Source organism: Nuphar pumila, chromosome 4 (genome assembly GCF_984573655.1).
Source record: "Nuphar pumila chromosome 4, dmNupPumi1.hap1.1, whole genome shotgun sequence".
NCBI lineage: Eukaryota > Viridiplantae > Streptophyta > Magnoliopsida > Nymphaeales > Nymphaeaceae > Nuphar > Nuphar pumila.
This window is the reverse complement of record NC_143252.1, coordinates 114,982,115-115,004,756: the sequence shown is the minus strand read 5'-3', so window position 1 is coordinate 115,004,756 and position 22,642 is coordinate 114,982,115.

Sequence of the window (22,642 nt, the reverse complement as noted above, 5' to 3'; positions counted from 1 at the left end):
GTGAGGTCCACAGCTGCACAGCTTTACGTGTAAAAGTTGCAGACACACCTGCGAGCCAGTAAGCTTCAAACTTCCAAGTAATTCTTAAAAGGGTGCTTCTATGGTGGTACTGTACCACTTGATTTCTACAGATCTAAGCTCCAAAAGCAAAATTTGATCATTGGATCATGTTTAACATATTCTATTTATTATTTTCATGTGTTAAAGTTGACTCAAATAGGAAGTTTTATACCATTTTTTAAATCACCCATATTTTTATGAATTGTGAGCCGTTGATTCTCACCATCTCAAAAATGAAATCTTATGATGTATTAAACATGATAAAACCTTCTAACTGCGATGGTTAAATTTATCATTTGATGGTTAGATCTATGCAAACAAGAGTGTGGTATCATGGTACTGAACCACCATATATTTTCCCTTTTTAAAAAATGCTATAGGTTCTTTGAGCAATGTAGTCTTTTTTTTAGAACCATCAAACATAGGGCTGTCAACAGGGTCGGGTCTGCCAACGGTAGTATGGCTCCCATCAAAGGCTCTTCCGGATGATGCATTTCCATCCAGAGGATTCTTGACAGGATGGTTGATCCTACATGACAAATTGCTCATGGATCAAGCTCTTAAACGCAGAGGATTTCACCTTCCAAGCCAATGTTATAAGATTGAGGAATCTTCCTTGCAACTATTCTGGTAGTGTATATTTGTGAAGTGTTTTAGCTAAATTCAGTGGGACAAGGCGAAAGACCTTAGGGAGGTTATTATTGCCCCAAAGGGATCTTGTCCTTCGACATTGAACCGTCTAGCTGAAGCATCTGTAGACCAATCTTAGCAGTTGATTGGATGGTTAAGATTTAATGTAGGATGAAATCCATCCTATGTCAAAGGACAGAACACATACTCATTATTGCAATGCCCTTTGAAATGCATTGGGCGAAAATCAATCTTTATCTGGAGGTTCTTCGTACTCATTCTTTGGCGTTTGATCTGGTTTCAAAGGAACAAGAGGATTTTCAGGGGAGAGAGTTCTGATCCCATGATTATCGGAAAGGTTGCCCATCAAGAACTTAAAATTTGGGTTCGATTTAAGCGGCCATATGAGGATCTGCATTGGGTTTCTCATATGAGACTCATGTAAAATCTTTTTTCTTAACCATCAGTGATATCTCATCACTCAAAGATTTATATTTTTTGACAGAGAAAGCTGGGGTTAGGCAGACCCCTGCCGGTTATACAACCATATACTATTGGGATTCAAACTTGCAACGTCCCAACACAAGGTGACTTGCACTAACTGCCAGACAAGCGGAGCCCTTGTTGGTATCAGAGATTCATGATGCAATTCTTTCACGAGAGTAATGAATATTCTTTCAAAAAAAAAATATGCAAATATGTGAATTTCCTCATATATGTGTGAAGTTCCTCTTATATACATGAATTTCCTCCTAAACATATGAATTTTTTTATATATATGTGGATTTTCACACACACACACATATATATATATATATTCTCTTAAATATATGCAAAGTTCTTATATAGGTAGATTTCTTCCTAAATATATGTGAAGTCTCTTCTATATATATGTGGATTTCCTTCTAAACATGCAAAATTCCTCGTAAAATATGTGAATTTCTTCATATATATAGATTTTCTCTTAAACATGCAAATTTTCTCATATATATACAGATTTTATACTAAATATTTGTGAAGTTCTTCATATATATGCGAATTTCCTCGTATATATACAGATTTTATCTTAAATATATGATAATTTCCTCATATATATGCAAATTTTCTCTTAAATATATGTGATGTTCCTCTTATATATGTAGATTGTCTTCTAAACATGAGAATTTCTCTTAAAATATATGAATTTCTTCTTAAATATATACAAATTTCTCCTAAATATATGCAAAGTTCCTTTATATATATATATATATATATATATATATATATATATATATATATATATATATATGCAAATTTTACATGTTTAGGAAAAAATCTGCATATATAAGAGGAACTTCACATGTATTTAGGAGAAAAATTGTTTGTTTAGGAAAAAATTCACATGTTTATGAAAAAATCTATATATATATAAGAGGAACTTTGCATATATAAAGAAACATATATATATATGAAAAAATTTGCATATTTGCATATTTTTTGCAAAATAGTCTTTGTTCTCTAATCTGATATCAAAAATCTGTTTTTTTATAGTCGTTGCAAAGTTGAGGCACATGACTATAACTTTACTATTTTGAGTCGGAACCAAAAACCCTTCCAGGGTTCTCGTTTTTGAGTTCTAAGACTAAAACAAAAATATGCTTTATAAAGAAGAACAATTGAATAGTCTATCTTTCAGAAGACATTTCTTTTCAATTGCTCATCAAATCAAGGTGATCTTGATGGCATTGTAAAGCTAACACCCCGATCTGTTTGTCCTTTTTATTATTTTTATAGATTTTTAGCGTAGGTAGCCAAAAAATAGTATAGAATAATCAAAATAGGCATAATCGTGTTTGTTCATCTCCTGTTCTAAAAACGATATTGGGGCTTATCTCAACGCCCATTCATCATTTTTAGTGAAACAAGTGTCATTGGAAATGTATTTCTGTCTAGTTTATTTTTTCTTTTTTGTGTTTTTCTGAAATCCTTTATTTTCTGGGTCAAATCATAGATAAAATCTGTCACAGATCTTGGAAGCAATTACAAGAAACTCAATTTTTACCGATGCAACTTTTGCGCTAATAAAATTTTTTACTAGCGCAATCACTACATCAGTAAAAGCCTCCCAGTAAAGGTTTGAATGGTGCAAATTACATTTGCCAGTCAAGTTTTTTACTAGCTCAAAATGAGAGCCAGTGAAATTGGTTTCACTGGCGCAAATACAACGCTAGTGAAACGTTTTCACTGGCACAATCTTGGCGCTAGTGAACTATTTTCACTGGTGCAAACAAGATGCTAGTGAAAACTGGATACTAGTGGTGTTCCCTTCACTAGCGTTGTGTTTGCGCCAATGACTAGTTTTCACTGGTGCTGAATATGCACTAGTAAAAATACTTTTACTGGCACATATATTTAGTGCGCCAGCAAAAGTGCTAATAGAAAAATTAAAATAAAAAATAGAGATGCAATATACATAATGCATTACAAATTATACAATCAAGGCTTTACTGACACAATATTGTGGCAATGAAAAATCTTGTTTTGAAGATAAATTCTGAAAATCATAATAACATTGAGGGAGCATTACCTTCTTAGAGTGGACTTTTGATGTAATGCTTGTTTGTTGCAGTTTTTCGGTCAGCACTCTATTTATTGAATCCTTATAGATTGTACTCATCAATCTGCCCATGACCACATTTCGCTTCTGCTGAACCTGAACAACAAAAACTTCATTTGTAATTTCATAGGAATGATTCTAAATTTAGAGAAATATCTGCAAATATATGTTCAGACAAATGAATGACATAGAACAATGATCAATGTCATCATGCAAGGAATAGTATCAATGTTATCATGAGGTATCATCCTTGCATGCAAGCTTGATTATGCATGAGGTATCATCCATATGTTATCATGAGGTATCAATCACTTGAGGTAGCATAAATGTTATCATTGATAGCTCATGTCATAGTCTATACAATCCAAAGTGCCACTTTTGATCATCCTTGCATGAGGTATCTGCAACACACATTTATGCTATAGTTTATAAAATCCTCTACATATGAAGCATAGATTGTATGACTGGCAATTATGAACAAATAAAGAGCTGCATATGCCTTATCATGCAAGGAATAGTATCTGTAACATGCCATGAGCCACTATCAACTGGCCAAACATAAGTTTTAAAACTAACTAAATAAAGAAAATGTTATTTCCAAGAAATCAACCATCTAGCTAGTAGCAGTGAATGCACCAATTTGATGGGTTGTCAAAGTAGAACAGATATACCAGGAATACAATGAGAATTCTTGAAATCTCATAAAGAAGAGGTCATCCATACCATCAAATCTCATATAAAATTCAGTTTTTTTTTTTCAGTCGATGTAAATGGCCACCATAAAGGCACTCACTAATGTAATATGATCAAATAAAAATTAATAATAAGTAAAACACAATAAAAAAGAAAAAATATAAAAATAAGAAGAATATCATACCTCTTCTCTAAGGTGTGGATTCTCCAAACGGAGATGCTGCTCATCATATGACAGCTCTCCAAGAATTGCTGGGCTCCCATAGTTAGGGCAGGTGAGGTTTCTCATGGCTGTTTGAAGTCTGAGGGTTTCATTTTCTACCCTAAGAAACAGGTTGTCAGCACGATCTTGTTGTGCCTATCAAGTTCTTGGCTGAGCTTGAGTCGTTGTTTTTCATCAGGGTGTGGGCACTCAAAGAGACTGCAATACACAACAATATGCAACTTGAGAAATAAGCCAACAATAACAGTTGTCATGGTGAGGCACAACAACACATTGAAATTTTGTAACCATCTCATTCTTTTTTTCAGCATAGAATGCAAGTTCATAAAAGGAAATGGAGCACTTATAAGAAAGGAGGGCTTACGCTTCCATTTTCTGAATCTGCTTAGTTGTGTGCCTGTTATAGTGCTTCTTTTTTGGGCTGATCTCCTTCTTGCTCTTCCCCGGAACCACCATCCATATTTCCACTACCACTAGACCCGCTCTCTATCTCTTCCTCCTTGCTTTTCAGGGAACCAGTCATCTCTTCTTTATGAGAAACCAAGACTTGCATATTGAGAAATTCAAGATATAAACCATGCAAAAGGAAATGCTTCATTTTCTTTCTACCAACAAAACAAACACACACACACACAACCCAAAGCCGTAAGAGACATCTAAAGGCATGTAAAAGTTGTAAGAATTATGCAAATGAAGGCACCAACTATACAATAACCTACAAAGCTAGCACACTTTTTTTTCTTCAAGTAGGCAAAAAAGAAGAAGAAAAAAAAGTTCATGCAAATGAAATATTTAACACGCAAAACTTGGAAAATCCTAGTTTTTTTGCATTGGAGATCCATTAAGGGTATCCAGTGAGTAAACTAAAGCCCAAAAAGCAATAAATGTTATTGCAACTCTACTCTCACCCACTAACAAAGAGCCCAAACTTATATACCACTACCAAGGGATTCTCCCTTCTTACATATTGCATTGTACCCAATAACTTTCTTAGAATCCATTTTGCAACAATTTTACCTGACAATACCAGCAGTTATTATATTCTGTAAGGAAAGAGGGCATCCCAAAGCTATATAACCCAGTCCTCAGGATGAAGCTTGAGAGATGAGCCAAGTTTTGCAGCTGGAAGGGGAGCTTTAGATTTTATTTTCACAATGGCAATATCAGAGTGGAAGTCCGCATTAACCACATGACCTTCAAATGTTCGACCATCTTGCAATGTGACATCAACCTGCCATTTTCAATTCAAGAACAAATGAGATGTATAGAAATATGCAATGTGCAAAACATTCATATATAGCACCACCAACTATCACTATGTTTTTTCATAAACAGATGACACCATAAAGTATGTCTTTTATGGAAGTAAGGGTTATATATTTAACTAGGTATATCCAAAAATGACAATAAGAGTTAGGATCCTTCTGCAAATCCCAACACACACAGGAAGAGAAAAGAAAAAAGATAACAAGGTAAATTGTTCTGCAGCTCCTTTTATATAGCATGGCACATGTCAATGCACTCCATTTTGTATGAAAAAAATAGGGACAAAACTGAGAATTAAAGGATTTGCCAAGGAAATACTACTCAACCAAATGAAAATTCCCAAGGACAATCCACCATTTGTTGCATGTGCTTGCCATCCAGCAAAAAGAAATGCAAATACATCAATTGTTACCTATGCAAAACAATTTGAAGCTTCACCCACTAAATTTACTTCAAAATATTGTGTTGCAAATACTCCAGTAAAAGTCATCAAAAAAGCACCAAAGAAATATGAATATGCTGTCGATGACAGGTTGGAATGATATTTCACTAAAACTGGAGCCTGCAATAATTAATAAGCATCTGCAGCAACATAGACGTCTCAAATCTCATGTAAATTTTCTGCATCTAACAACCATATTTCACCAAACCAGTAACCAAGACTATATTTTCTAGTGCTTAAAGATTATTAGAATAAAAATAAACAACTAACAAAGGCAACAAAAACAAACTCATGCCCAAATTTGAAGGAAAACACTGAGACTAAGTAGCAAAGAATTTCAATAAAAAAAAAAGATTTATGTTGTAGACAAACAACAAGTGCATTTAACACAAAGTCCAAGTTAATCTAGGATAATAGTTATAGTAACACAATTGATATAGCCCTGTATATAGCCCCAAGCTCCATAGAAAATATATTTGTTTTCTTTTTATAAGTAGATTTTCCTCACTATAAATGCATACAACCTTCAAGGTTAGGATCTAACTAAGATCAACAGAGTCCTCGCCATTATATGCTTACTAAGAGCATCTATCAACTTAAGAAAGAGGCAAGTCAACAAGCACTAAATGTTCTTGAACTTGTTCAGGAACATAATTACATCTGCCTCAAGTCATGGTACAATCATGATTGGGTCATCTGAAATGCTTAAGATGGATAATGAAGAGGCCTCCATAAATGCGAACCATATTGGCTCATGTCACCATGTTCACCACATTCTTAACAACAAAAGCTTGAGAACACAACAAAGTGTTGTGCCCACAGAAAATGAAAATCTCCAGCAAAATCGTACTCAAGAATAGTGATAAGAAAAGATCACCAAAATGAAATGTGCTACTGGTAGACCAAAAAGATCTAAAAGGGAATTTTCCTGTCCAAAAAATTAACTTGATCTATGTCGCACATGTATTGTGCATATATCCTAGTGACTTCAGTAAATGCATAACTGTTGAATCGATATTCGGATCACACAGTTTCACAATCATCATCATGATAAAAAACATGATATAAACCAGGAAATATAACAGTATAAACATCATGATCAACAGACGATCGAAATAATAACAGAGAGAAAACATGTCGGGTTCCACCATATACCAAAATCCAGACATATGCAAGTGAACAAACATATGCATAAAACATAATATATAAACCACAGAAGCATGTTAATACTGTATAAACGGCTAAAGCGTATGAAAGTACTTCCCTTAAAGAAGATTCGCCTCCACATACAGTGCAAAACAGGGTCCGGTGTCCTTCCCCCAGGATACAATAGCCTCGACGATCAGACCGGTGCACTCCGACGGATTGTCCTTCGAAAACAACCTCCACGAACCGAAGTTGCAGAAAACCCCTTTCAGAATAACACAGGAGAGAGAGATAGAACAACAGGGAAAGAGAAAACCGCAAAGCCTCTCTTCAGAAACCAGTGCGTCTCGGATTTGTCTTAACCCCAGCCCTAACCACGATTTTATAACCCATGAACGGTTACAAAGCGTGGAAGAAACCCATTACGGAATCCGAGGAGACGTGACCCGTTAACGAAAATCGAAGAGTCGAGATCCGTTAAAGGAATTCGAAGAGCCATAACGGGCACAGACTACGAGGAGTCATGACCCGTTATCATTTCTCATAACCCGTTAAAGAATCCAAATATCCAGAGAAACTTTGGGCAAAAAGATACTTTGGTCTTGATTGGATATGGCCCTAAAGGGCCAATTACCCGAACCGGCACAGCACGGCGGGCGGCGCGCGCACGCGCGTGTGTATGGTAGTCATCCCACCCTCTTGTTCTCATAAACAAGTGTAAGAGTTTACATGTGGATTATAAATCCCACAACAAACTCAAACACGAACAATGTGGGACTATTCCACGTCATCAAAACCAACCTTTCTCTAAAACAACCCATGTTTCTTCTTTTGAATTCTCTCTCTCCTCCCTTCTTACACCTAACCTCATGTTTGGTACGACTTCCAGTTTGACATGGTCTTCCTCTAATCAAATTTCACAATTGTCCAGTAAAACAAAATGTGCATCATACAAAAATCCCAAAATGAACCCAAAAAAGAAGAAAGAAGAAATTCCAGCTCCATGATTTACCCAAGTGACAGACGAAAGAACCAACAATCAACTTCTCCGACGAGTTCGGCCCTCTCTTCTTCCTGAATCCAACCACTAACAAGGCATCAAGAAATAAAAGAAACAAGAAAAAGTCAGGCATCGACAAAAGAGAAAAAGAGCAAGGTGGGAAACAGAGAAAGCGTATGCGATACCGGCGGTAACGAAGCACCTGTTGTACTGCATGCGCTTGTGAGCCCTACCTCTGGGCTTCTTCTTCTTATCCAGCTTTGCCACCTCACCTTCCCCGCTGGTGCCAACGATCCGTGAACCTTCCCTGCATTTGTTTTTTCAACACCAATTGATCAGATGAAGAACGAAAACAAAACCCCTCTCACTCTCCTTCCTCTTCCCAGCTCACTCCCAATCTGAGAGAGTGGTTAGTGTTACATATGAATCAGGTATTATAGTGGACGACAATTAATGTCATAAGGAAGAAGGTTACGTACCTCCTCTTCATTATATAAACGGGTGGCGGGGTTTAACTAGGGATGGCAGTGGGGCGGGGCGGGGCGGGGTGGGGGACAAGGTCTCCACCCCTGCCCCGCCTCAAGATTTTATCCTCCACCCCCGCCTTCATCCCAGTTTCATGTCCTCCATCCCCGGTTCAAACGGGGATGAGGCAGGGCGGGGCGGGGATATTGCGGGGAAAAGTAGTCGGGGCGGGGAAAAGTGCACATCCATCCCCGCCTCCACCCCCGGACGGGGATGGATTTTAACCTTCGTCCCCGCCTCCATCCTCGTTTCATACCCTTCATCCCGGTCCAAACGGGGCGAGGCGGGGCGGGGCCCCGCTTTCCCCCGGTCCACTGCCATCCCTAGGTTTAACGATGAAAAATCATTGTCAATGGTTTCATGATACCTATGGCTTGAGCGCATCGTGGGCGTCGATCGGATGAAAAAATAGCGAACATCCGCATGCACACTATATGACATCTTCATGTATGCTTTTTGTGTATGTTTACACATAAAACACTAATATTGGGTTATGGGCCCACTAATAATGTCAAACCGGGTCACCCTGTTAAGTGACAACCTTTTAAAACAAGGTTAAGGGTTTTCCGTTCTCAAAAACCGAAAACCACCCCCCACCAAAGCAATGCCTTCAGTGACCACGACGATGTGCAATCACCGACACCGGTTGTCGACCATAACATCGCCTGCGACAACGACCCTCACCGAAAGTCACCCCCTCTTTCCTATGAAAGGGTTCCTCTATCAACCATCTGGTCCTGAGGTCGGCCAATACAACACTAACGAATGGCGATGATCCTGTGACTGATCACATCTGCTAGCGGTGTCGGCAAGGTCGTCAGCCATCATCCCCGCTTTCCTAACCTCGCCTACGAAAGGGAAAAGGGTTCAAGAATCCCTGATTGGTGCATTTGGTGACAGGCGACCTTGCCGGTGATGCTACCGGTGAGGCGGCGACCCCCCCCCCCCCCCCGGCACATCCAGCTCTGGCTCCTCGGTGAGGGCACCTCCAGCAACCCGACAACATCGGTATCAAGTGGATGGCTACCGACCGAAACCCCAGCCCGACGGCTAAAGGTGCAGAGAAAAAAATGGTGTGTGTGTGTCGTCAAACCCCAGACGACAGCAATTTGGCAAATCCCCCCCCCCTCCCCGGCGATGTCTGCGGCAACACTCCAGGGGACGATCTTGACGACACTCCGACGTCGGTCGACCTCCCTGCAACCCGATGGCGCAGGTAAAACAGTCTGATCTAGTTTTTTTGTGTTGATGTCGGCGATGGTCGACCGGTAACCGATAAGCCACATCGCCGGAAAAAAAGAATACTATCACCTCACGATGACAGTTACCTTCCATGGCAGTTGCCCCATGGTGACACCACACCGTCGATGGTATGTCAGCATGATCCTCTGCTGTTCAGAAAAAGAACAGCAACAGGGGAGCGCCACAATGACGTCGATGACCGAACTCATGTTGCCCCACGATGAATGACTCTGTCAACTTGCGACACGACAGTCGCAGGAAATGCCAGTAGGCCTGCACGTACCCACGCACAACGAAATGCATGGAAGTGGGCTCATAACCCAATGCTGGTGTTTCCTTCATAAACATACACAGAAAGCATATCTTAAGATGCTATAGAGTGTGTGCGCGGGTGCTCGACGTTCTCCTTATCCGGTCGATGCTTACGATGAGCTCAAGCCTTAGGTTGACGGTAAGCAAGACCCTAAAACTACTGAACTGAATGTAAGCTAGGCTAAGGCTATTACTCTATGACAATGGTTTCTCATCATCTATTGCAGCCAGCCACCCATTTATATAGTGGAGGAAGAAGAAGAGGTATACTGAATGTGGTATCCACATTCACGTAACCTCCTCCCTTATGACATTAATTGTCTTCCACTATCATGCCCACTAACCCACTAAGCTTTTAATGTCAAATCGGGTCACCCAATGGGTTGAAGGTTATGATCCAGACCCATAAGGTATTTGGGTCTGAATCTCATCCGAACAGCTCGAATCCAATTTTGGATCGGGTCAGACCCATATTCTCTTTAGATCTAGTCAGAGTTGGATCCTATTTGGATCCAGATACTGTTTACACCTAAACTGGATCAAGAACCGATACAGTCCTTTTTGGGATCGGTTTAGAGACATTTTGATCGGTTCCTTCTAGTTTTGCACCAGTTTCGAGATACTAAGACCCTATTTTCATAAATATATGAAGATACATAGATTTTGACATATTGTTATAGGGTTTTATGAAGTTTTGTTCATATTTGGCACTGGTTCATAAGGTTTAGAACTGGTTCAGACCCTTAGATGACCGGTTCGGGGCCATTTCAGATTGGTTTGAGGTAATTTCATGTTGCTTCCTACTTGAAGACCCCAGGTTTTACCCCTATGAGCTTGATTTTGTTATTTTTCATGCTTTATAAAGTGTTTATTGTTTGAAAAGCATGACTTATGCATATTAATTTATGTGTTTCATGTTGGTTAAGTCATGCATGCTGATTTTAAGCACTAAGCATGAATTATGACTAAATTTGTGACAATTAGTTTATGCATATTAGTTTAAGCATGAACTTGTATTTTTTTTATGAATATACATGCATTTAAAATTTGTACATGGGCATGCTCCATAATACGAATATGTTTTTGGTAAAAGATCTTGATTGACCAATTCATGTTATCACTAAAGTGATCTGAATCATGTTGATTAAGGATTCTTTGGACCGTATTAAAATTCGTTATTATGCTTATGTGTGAATTTATAAAACATCGATTCTACCCAAAGGTAGGTCATTGTGTTTCAAATTTACACAGGGTATAATAGTAGATGTGTATTTCAGCCTATGAAGCATGTTTGTACTCAAAAGTACAGTGCTGAATTGTCTCTAGTTACATGATCTGCTAATTTTATCAACTGAAGTCAATTCCTTGAGAATTGAAGAGACGAAACAACTATGAGTATTGTCATTTCCACTAAATTGGAACGATAATGACTCAACTATGTTTATCTCAAAAAGGTGAATAATAAAGGGTCTTCTATTTACCTTTTCAATATAAATATCGTATAGAGTGATTTATCTTCCACTCATATGGAGGATAGAACAGTCGTTCTGAAGGTTGTCTATGAGAAGTGAGAGCGCTTAAAATGATGTCCATGAGAAGTGAGAGTATTTGAATATTCTTAGCATGTTTTTTGCAATCGCGAGTGACTCAGAATATTTGAGGTTTTATCTCTCACTGCAGGACAGTGAAAGAATTTTTGAAATTTATTGGGACATAAATTATTGATTTTATACAAGATTTTATCTCAGGCCATTTGGATAAGAAGCTTCATTATGGATCTTGAGATTGTAGATTTTATTGAGAGACCACTAAAGATCTTTTATGATAATGAAGTAGTCGTGTCATTTTCAAATAACAACAAGAGCTCAACATCGTGTCAACACACGAAGTTAAAATATTTTATTGTTAAAGAAAAGACTGAGAATCATCTGGTATGTATTGATACAATTGAGATGAAAGAAATAACTGTGGATCCCCTTACTAAAGGGTTAGCACCAGGATTGTATTCCCAACATGGAAAGAGGAGGAGTCTTTTTTTATTTCTTCAGATGTATAACAATACATTATGTGATCACATTTGTGTATATGAATTTGATTCTCAATAACTTTGTGTATTGTTGATTTTGCATAAAAGATCTCTCATATGGGTTAGAGAAAATAACAGAATAACAATATTAAAGGACCAATAGAATAGGTAAGAGACAACCTATTCATAAAGGTAATTTCAACGTGTTTAAGCACTGAATGTGAATTATAGTGTAGTACATGGGAATATGACATTTTATAAAGGAGTGTTCATCTCCATGACTCATATGATTCATCCTTGTAATAAAGGATAGCATGTGAACCCACATAAAGAATTAAATAGAGATAACGGTTAAAACCTTAATTTAATATACTTTTAATGTCAATAGGTCAAGTGGGAGAATGTTGAACATATGAATCGGGTCCAACCCATTGGGTGACCCGATTTGACATTAAAAGCTTAGTGGGTTAGTAGGCATGATAGTGGAGGGCAGTTAATGCCATAAGATTGGAGGTTATGTGAATGTGGATTGTCCACATTCAATGTACCTCCTCTCTCTTCTCCACTATATAAAGGAGTAGTTGGCTGCAATGGATGATGAGAAACCATTGCCATACAATAACAGCCTTAGTCTAGCCTACATTCGGTTCAGTGAATTCAGGGTCCTGCTCACCATCGACCTAAGGCCTGGGCTCATTGTGGGCGTCGACTAGATGAACGCCGAGCCCTGCACACATACTCTATGGCATCTTCATGTACACTTTCTGTGTATGTTTATGCAGGAAACACCAACAGTTAGGGCAAAGAATGGAAGGATCAAGAAGAAGAGGTGATCAAAGATAATGAATGAAAAGAAGAAAAAGAAGATCCATGGCTTTGGATGAGGGCGAAACAAAACCCTAGCTACTGGAGGGCCTCAGGCGGTTGTAGAACAAGAGAGGGAGAGGGCGGTTGCAGGGCCTCCGACGATTGTAGGGAAGGAGATGGCGAAAAGAGGGAGAGAGCTAAGAGACTAAAAAACAAGAAGGGAGAAGTAAGGCTTTATTGGAGCAGATCTTTTCTGCGCCAGTAAAACAATGTTTTTTTGACAAAAAAGATGTCCACTTCTTGTAGTGTTAGGCACATATTTAAGAGGAAATTCTCATAGGAGAAGTTTAAAATGTATGGTTTTGGTCATTAGGCCGATTTTGATAAATTGTGAGGCTTCTAAATAAGCACAACATTTTTACCAAACAATCTATTGTTCCCTTGCGACTTACATTATTAAGTTGCGCTTAGAGTCTGTTTTGCTTTTGTTGAGTCTGATGTAAGCTGCCCGGTTCAGGTAAATCAATACTCTGAAGGGGCAGCCCGTATACTCGAACTATAATAGTCTGTGGGCAAAATTGTGAATGAATTAAATGCATTGAACTTTCTTTTGTTCACCCTTATTGTGATTGCTTCTTGTGATTTCAATTCTTCTCCCTCTAATCTCTTTTGCTCTCTTGCACTCTTATTACAAGCTTTCACGACTGTAAAGCGAGCTGACAAGTAGGCTTGCGGCAGTGAGGAAGGACAGTCGCGTCACGCTGGCCTATTGAAGGAAATAGGCCCGTGACAAGTGGTATCAGAGCATGTTCTTGTGCTGAAGAAGGGGCTTCAAAGTCGGTGTCGATAGACACGCCGACATACTGCAATTTGTAAGCAAGACATTATGGTGTCTTATCAAAACTTGCGCAACACCAAAGGCAAGACAATTGTCGAAGTTGAGGAGATGGGTTCACCTCAGGCCAAAAGGAGTTGGCTGCAATTGTTAACAGGTTGGTGGAAAATGTAACTTCACACGAAGAAGCGATTTCATGAGCAGTTGAATCATTCAGTGGACTGAATGATGTGGTGGTGAGCCTGCAAGAGCAGATAATCTTGTTGGTGGAACATGTCACTTCATTAACAACAACAGTGACCGACTTGCAGACTGAAGTAGGGGAGCTTCAGTTAAAGAACCGCATGTTGCAGCGGATGGTGACCCTGAATGGCGAAAGGCCATCAAGGATTGATGTGTGATGTCCTTTTGTTTTATGAAATAATTTTTTGAAAAGATTTTTATATAAAAGTACGTGAAAGCCAGACACCAAAAATAAAACCGGCTCATACGAGTGGTGGAGTCCGGGTCGATCTCAGGGAACGGGGGATACTTGTATTCAAATACGCAACTAAACTACGCTTTATTGCCAAAATGAAAAAGTATGAGAAAATAAAACTACTTAACTATTACATCAAATGAATACCCTACGCAGAGGGTTTAAAATAGTTTTATTACAACCCAAAAATTGAATTGAATTCCTAAATTCTAAAAGAAAAGCAAAATGTGTCTTCTACGCTCGTGCCTCATGTCGCATGTCGGATGCGCACCACACTTGCCTTCGCTCTGCGCTTTCCTGCGAAACACGAACACACAAAGTAGAAAGACAAAAAAATAGTACTATACTAAAAGAATATAAAATATTGTAAGAATGTGAGGAATAAAAGAATGCAATACGTAAAAACTAAAATGACTAAAATACCTAAAAATGCAATGTTCGAAATGCAAAATAAAATGTGAAATAAAGTAAAACTAAAATAAAACTAAGATGAAACTAAATATATAAAATGATTATGCCTAAAATGTACAAAATGAAAAGACAAATGAGGAACAAAATGTTGTCAAGTGCAAATGTCATGAAAATGACATGAAATGCTTAAAATGACATACCATAAAATGTGAAAATGAATATGCAATGAATGGATCAACTACTATGCTGCACAAAATGTCAAATGATATGTGATATGAATTATGCTACAATGAGGGACTAAGTACACAGAAAATGCTTTCATGGAAAATCATTGTGCTATCGAAATTCAGGTGAGAAGCATATGTTGTGAAAATAACCATGAGGTAAAAAAAAGTTCAGCCGTGAGGTTAAAAAGAGTGTGCCGTGAAGATAAAAGGAGAGTTCAGCCATGAAGATGCAAAGCCTTGCTGCCATGAAAAATCAAAGCAGCCGGTGATGAAGCTTTAGAACATGCCATGAAATGGCTTTCATGACAACTGCAGAAGATGCTCTGATTTCACGGCAGAGCCAGAGATCATCCAGCAAAGGCATAATCATTTCCAGCAAAACCTGATTTCACAATGAGTTTGGTCGGGGGAAAAAGCAATTCTGGTAGATGAAGGGGCTTCTGGCAGATCTAGGATGAATTCGGCTATTGATTCTGGCAGATCAGAGGAAGTTCCGGTCGACTGGAATTGAATCTGGTAGATCTGCCGGTGTATCTCTGGCAGAGCATAACACACGGCTAAGATGGTGCCTATGAGATCGATAGATGCTTGAATTTGCAGCACAGAGGAGCAAACCTCCACGACAACTCCAGCTTCAATTAGAAACTCATTATACTCAGATTAGATCAGCTTTCATGACAGATCTGATCTGAATCCATAGTAGAGCCAGAATTTATGCGATGTTGATGCTGTGTAATGGCATATGCTTATCCTACAGAAAAAAATGAATGCAAGTGTGTGCAGATGATGAACAACTAAATAACAGTAAAATACTACAATATGTGAATTCAAATGGATTAAAAGAAGAAGAAGATAGAGAGAAGAAGAAGAAAAGGAGAACTTACCAAACTGTGAGGGGTTGAGGAAAGAAGGGGCCTCTCCCCATGCGTCCACTTCATTCGGGTGAGTCAAGAATTTCTAACGGATTAGAGGAAGAAGAAAGGAAGAAAGAAAGAAGGAGAAGAGAAGAGGAGAAAGAGGAGCCGGAGGGAAGAAGAGGGGTTGAGAGAAAGAAGGATTTGGTTTCTTCAAGGGAGGACCCCTTCTCCTTGCCCTACGTTGGGTTTTTAAAGGAGAAGAAGGTTTGCTACTTTTAATACTAACCCCTATAATTTCTGCAAAATTTTTAAAAAGGGCTTCTCTAAAAAAATGTTTTCCTAAAAACTCAAAAATCTACACTATTTACCTAGACTACTTTTACTACACTTTCTAAGAATTTTTTCTCTTTATTTTTTCAAACTAAATCTACTTAAAATTCAACTATTACAAGTGACTAACTTCTAAACAAATATTAAATCGCAAAATTAACATGCAATTTATGCTTTTTCCAAATTTTACATTTTTCACACGTTTTCTCGAAACTAATGATAAATGTGGGAATTTAATGCGATTATTCATCGGATCATGCATGAATTCATATGATAAAATGCTAAAATAAATCCATGATCAATGTGACAAGACCCACAAAATTCAATGGTTCTAATGACAACAAGGCCATTGAGAACTTCTTGTTCCAAGTAGAAGAATACTTGGATATTCAGAATGTGATCGTTGAAGATCTGAGGATTAAGGCTGCAACAACTCTACTCAATGGAGATGCTGTCGCTTGGTGGAGGCGGAAGCGCAGTGACATATAGAGGGGTCAATGCGTGATAGACACCTTTGACGACTTCAAAATGGAATTGCGCAACTACTTCATGTTGAGGAATGCGTAGAGGCAGGCATATCGGATGGTTCATGAGCTTAAAAATACTGGTTTGTTACAAGACTAAGTCAGAACGTTCCAGAAGCTTATGCTGGAGTAACCTAACATGCCAGAAGAGGATAAGCTCAACTGGTTCATTGTGGGACTTCAACCATGGGCACAGTCTGAAGTGGAAAGAAGCAACCCCCATATTTTGAAAGATGCATATGTGGTGGCCGAGCGCTTAGTTGACACTCAGTGCAAGCCTTTCACCTCATCAACCAAAGTTTGGAAGAAGCCTGGCCACGGAGGAAAGAAGGACAAGCGGTGCAACAATAAAGATGAGGCGTCGATACACCATCAATCCAACAAGAAATAAAACTACACAAAGCATAACAACAACAACAAGGGTGTGGTTGTAACATGTTGGTTTTGTAGTGATAGACATATCTCCAAATAATGCCCCAAGCGCCTCGTGAAGGATGACAGGCAAGCCAATACAACGCAGGAGGAATGCAATGATACTGAATGTAGTGACAGTGAGACTATGCAACCGCAGATGGGAGTCATGCGATCGATTAACGTAGCTAGAAGTTGCGCAGTTGAGAACATGCAAGTTAGCAAAGGACTGATGTATCTTAAAGTCATTACGAATGAAAAGTCTACTTCAGTTATGGTAGACTCTAGGGCCACACACAACTTTGTCTCGCGGGAAGAGGCAGAGTGGTTGGGCTTGAAGCTCAGGCCAAAGCAGAGGACCATCAAAATGGTGAACTCTGATGCCAAACTTATCCTTGGTGAAGCAAGAGATGTGGCTATCCAAGTAGAGAGTTGGACCGACAAAGCCAACTTCTCTGTGGTGCCCCTGTACGATTTCAAGATGATTTTGGGTATAGAGTTTCTGCAGAGCCAAAATGTTATGATGCTGCCAAAGTTTAACACATTGATGATTATGAGGCCAAACTTGTCTCACACAGTGCAATGCCTTACACAGAAAGACAAGTCTTCAGTGTTATCAGCGATGCAGTTGAAGAAGGGTGTCAAGCATGAAGAACAAACATTCTTAGTTGTTGTGCGTGCAGAAGAATGGAAGGTAGAAGCAACAGTATCGCTGACTCTTGCCCCATTGTTGGAGGAGTTTCGGGGGGTGATGCCTCCAAAATTTTCAAAGCATCTTCCACCAAGATGTGAGATCGACCATAAGATTGAGTTGACCCCGAGAGGGAAGCCTCCTGCAATGGTTCCATACCGCATGGGGCCAGCTGAGCTGAAGGAACTGCGCAAACAACTAGACGAGATGTTGGAAGCAGGCATTGTTCATCCATTGAAAGCCCCATTCGGCACCCCAGTTTTTTTTCAGATAAAACATGACAACTTCAAACGGTTATGTGTGAATTACTGTGCTTTGAACAAGGTCATGATGAAGAATAAGTACCCACTGCCACTAAAAGTAGACTTGTTCGATCAGCTAGGCAGTGCCAACATCTTTTCTAAGTTAGATTGGTGATCGGGTTACTGGTAGGTGAGAATTGCTGAAGGTGATGAGCCGAAGACAACTTGTGTCACCCGCTATGGTGCTTACGAATTCTTAGCAATATCATTCGGGTTGATAAATGCTCCAGCCACGTTCATGACTTTAATGAATCAGATCTTCTACCCTTACTTAGACAAGTTCATGGTAGTCTACCTAGATGATATCGTGATCTACAACAACAACATGAAGGAACATGTCAGGCACTTGCGAACAATGTTTCAGGTGCTGAAGAAGAATGACCTCTATGTCAAACAAGAGAAGTGTCTCTTCGGGCAGGAGGAGATCAGCTTCCTTGGCCACGTTGTGGGGGAGTGGTGTGTTGCGTATGGATTGACAGAAGATAAGGGCCATCCATGAATAAGTTCCACCAAGTAAAGTACCAGAGTTACGATCATTTCTTAGTTTGACCAACTACTATCAGCGTTTTATTGAAGGCTATTCCCTCATTGTTGTGCCTCTCACAGATTTGTTAAAGAAGAATCATGTATGACTTTAGACAGGAGCATGCCAATATGCCTTCAATGACTTGAAGAAAGCCTTAGTGAGGGAGCCAGTATTGCGACTGCCTGATCACTCCAAACCGTTTGAGGTCCACACAGACGCCTCAGATTTTTCCATCGTCAGAGTTATTATGCAGGAGGGTCATCCGATTGCATATGAGAATCGAAAGCTAAAAGATGTAGAGAGGCATTACACGGTGTACGAACGTGAGATGACCGCCATCGTGTATTGCCTTAGAACCTGACAGCACTACCTTCTAGGTACCGAGTTCATCGTCAAGATGGATAATATAGTCACACATTATTTTAGACACAAAAGAAGATGATGCCTAAACAAGCTCGGTGGCAGATGTTTTTGGCTGAGTTCGACTTTGTCTTGGAGTACAAGGTTGAAAAAACCAATGTTGTGGCAGATGCCCTGAGCTGCAGGGATGAACTGGCAGATGCGCGCGTGGAGCCTTCTAAAGTGCATTTGGAGGGTGCATTCTTGAGCCACATTCATGAAGGGATGCAACGGGACTCGACAACACAACACCTTGTTTCTCTGGCGTAGGCAGAGAAGACTCGGCGATTTTGGCTACAAGATGACCTTCTTGTGACAAAATGTGAACACATCTTCGTGCCGCAGTGGAGAAGCTTCCGCCGAGAATTGCTTAAGAAGTGTCATGATACACTATGGGTCAGTCATCCTAGTCAGGAGCGAACCTTAGCACTCCTTGAGCGCGGCTACTATTGACCGCAAATGCGGGACGACATTGAGGGGTATGTGCAGACATGCTTCATCTGTCAACAAGATAAGGGGACAAACCAGAAGGTTGTCGGTCTTCTTGAGCCTCTATTAATTCCAAAACATCATTGGGATAGCATCTCCATGGACTTTATTGTTAGTCTGCCAAACGTAGAGGGCCTTAATTCTATTTTGGTTGTGGTGTATCATTTCTCAAAGTATGTCACCTTCATCCCAACATTGTGAGTGATCGCGATGCTCACTTCACGGGCAAGTTCTGACATGAAGTATTTCAGCTACGTGACTCTGATTTGTTGTTTTCAACAAGCTTTCATCCGCAGATAGAGCGCATCAACGAGATACTTGAGTAGTACCTTAGGCACTTTGTTAGTGCCAATCAGAAAAATTGGGTGAAGCTCCTTAACGTGACACAGTTTTGTTACAATCTACAGAAGAGCGAGTCTTCAGGCCATAACCCATTTGAAATAGCCACAGGGCAGCAGCCACTGACCCCGCACACTCTTGCTGCACAAAAAAAGGGAAGGCCATTCTTCACCTATCAGTTTGTTCACGATTGACACAGGCAAAATGAGTTGGCGAAGACATTCTTACACAAGGCAACAAAGAGAATGAAGAAGTGGGCGGACAAGTATCGTCGGCCCGCTGGGTTCCAAGTTGGGGACCAAGTGTTGGTAAAGTTATATCCTGGTCGCACGGTCATCTTTCACGGGCGGCACCGCGGACTGCTCAGAAAGTATGAAGGACCCTTCACCATCACAAAAAATGTGGGCAAGCTGGCGTACAAGCTGGAGTTGCCCCCAAACTTCAAGGTGCACCCAGTGTTCCACGTGTACAACCTCAAGCAGTTCCATCTAGATGATAGAGATCCAGAACGCAGTGTGCTACAACACACTCCTATTATGTAGAGAGTTCCGACAGCACAACGGGCCGATAAACACCTTAGTAAGATCCTTCGTCACAAGGTCAACTACTTGGGCGAAGCGAAGAAATACCTAGTGTAGTGAGAGGAAACAACGGAACCAACGTGTGACCTGCATTCTGAATGAACAACCGCTACCCTGTCGAAGTCAGGGCTTACCATGAAATAGATGGCGCCGAGGACGACGCATGATTTGAAGGGGGGAGCATGTTCCCTTGTGACTTACTTTGTAAAGTTGTGCTTAAAGTATGTTTTGCTTTTGTTGAGTCTGATGTAAGCTGCCCGGTTCAGGTGAATCAATACCAAGAAGGGGCAGCCCGTATACTTGAACTGTAATAGCCTGCTGGCAAAATTGTGAATGAATTAAATGCGTTGAGCTTTCTTTTGTTCACCCTCATTGTGATTGCTTCTTGTGATTGCACTTCTTCTCCCTCTATTCTCTCTTGCTCTCTTGCAGATTACAAGCTTCCGCGACTGGCAAGCGAGCTGACAAGTAAGCTTGTGGCGGTGAGGAAGGACCCCCGCGCCGCGCTAGCCTATTAAAGGGAATAGGCCCATGACAACTATCATTTTTTAAAGAATACCTACATCAAGGGAATGCTTACTTCGATGGTCCTGCAGTGCACAAGTGGTGCTGGGTTAAATAGACCTCCTCTTGCCTAGCCCCCCAACTTTTATTTATATATTTAATTTCACGTGTTCAAAACAATATATATCTTGATTATGAAAATGTTGTGAAAATAAATTTGATAAATCTGTTTTATATATGACTATAAAAAGGTCAACCCATGTGTTAATGAAAAAGGGCTCATTTGTCTCCTTAAAGCATGGAGACGATAGGTGACATGGCCACCTTTGTTGCCTTTTTAGGCCAACAATTGTGTTGTGGGAACCTATTGGGTAAGGATCCCCATTTTTTGAGTTGGGATCCTAGACATTAGGGAGGTTTAGGCATTACAAAAAATATTGAGGCCAATTTGAGTATTTTGTCTGGATTAGGATGGGTATTTTTTTTTTGGATTTATAACCCGAATAAACTACACCCGATATGAAGACTTGATCGCACTAGCTTAGCCTGTCATACCTACAGTAGTCGTGCCAACAGCCTAAAACCCTTGCCAAATATCTGGTCCCTATCATTGGTCAGGCCAAATATCTGGCCAAAGAGTCTATGTGGGTTAGAGGGTAGGTGAAACTGAGTTCATGGTGAAAGGGTTGCCAATAAAAGTTGTTGCACATCTCCACTAGATTTACTCCCATCAGTTTGCCTGTTTGACTGAATAATAGAACTCTTGCCTTTGCTTTGAGGGTTGTTCTGAGGGTTGAACCAACAATCGGCTTTAATGTGCCCCTTTTTATTATAGAAGAAGCATGTGGAAATATTTCTTGGATTTCCTACATGAGCATTAAGAGCCATGTTTGGGGTAGGAAGCAACCCACGTCCCCTTTGTCCACCATATCGTCCTCGAGCTCTACCTCCGCGATGATTATTTCCTCCACCATGACCTTGTCCATAAACCAGCCTAGTAGCGAAAACATTTTGTGAGTCAAATTGCTTGCTATCACCATCAGAAAGGATCTTCAAACTGATCTTATAATGTAAAAGTTTAGCCCGTAATTTTTAAAACTGGGTAAAACAGGCAAGCATGTGAGGGACGTGACAAGAACATGATAATCTGCTCCCAATCCGCTTAAAACTTGTTGCACCTTATGTCTCTCTGAGATCGCACATCCAACAATAGCCAACTGATTTGTAATGCCTTTTACTTTGTTTAGATATTCCATAACAGACATAGTGCCCTTCTTTACCGACTGAAATTCTCGCTTGAGATATAAAACTTTTGCTTTCGACATTTGAGAATAGGTTTGAGCCAACATATTCCATAATTCAGCGGCTGAATAGTCATCTAGAATTGTAATCAGAATTTCCTAGGATAAAGTAGAGGTGATGTACGCGACTAGTGCTTGGTCTCTTTTCATCCAAACGATGAAGTCAGGATTTTGAAAAATCCGAGATGAGACAACCCCTTTATCATCCGGTATTTCCTGTGTGATAAATTGTAGTGGGGAGGGAGTTGATTCATCTAGATGCCCAGAAAGATCTTGGCTTCGTATGAAGGGAATTATTTGTCGTTTCCAGGTCAAGAAATTTGAATGATTAAGTTTTTCAGAGACAAGTTGACTCAGAAAGCTAGAGGAAAGACCAAAATGGGTAGAGGACGAATCCATATCTTTCAATTATGGATTAAAAAGGAGGAACTTTCAGATGTCTTTAAGTTCTGACCCTATGATGCACACC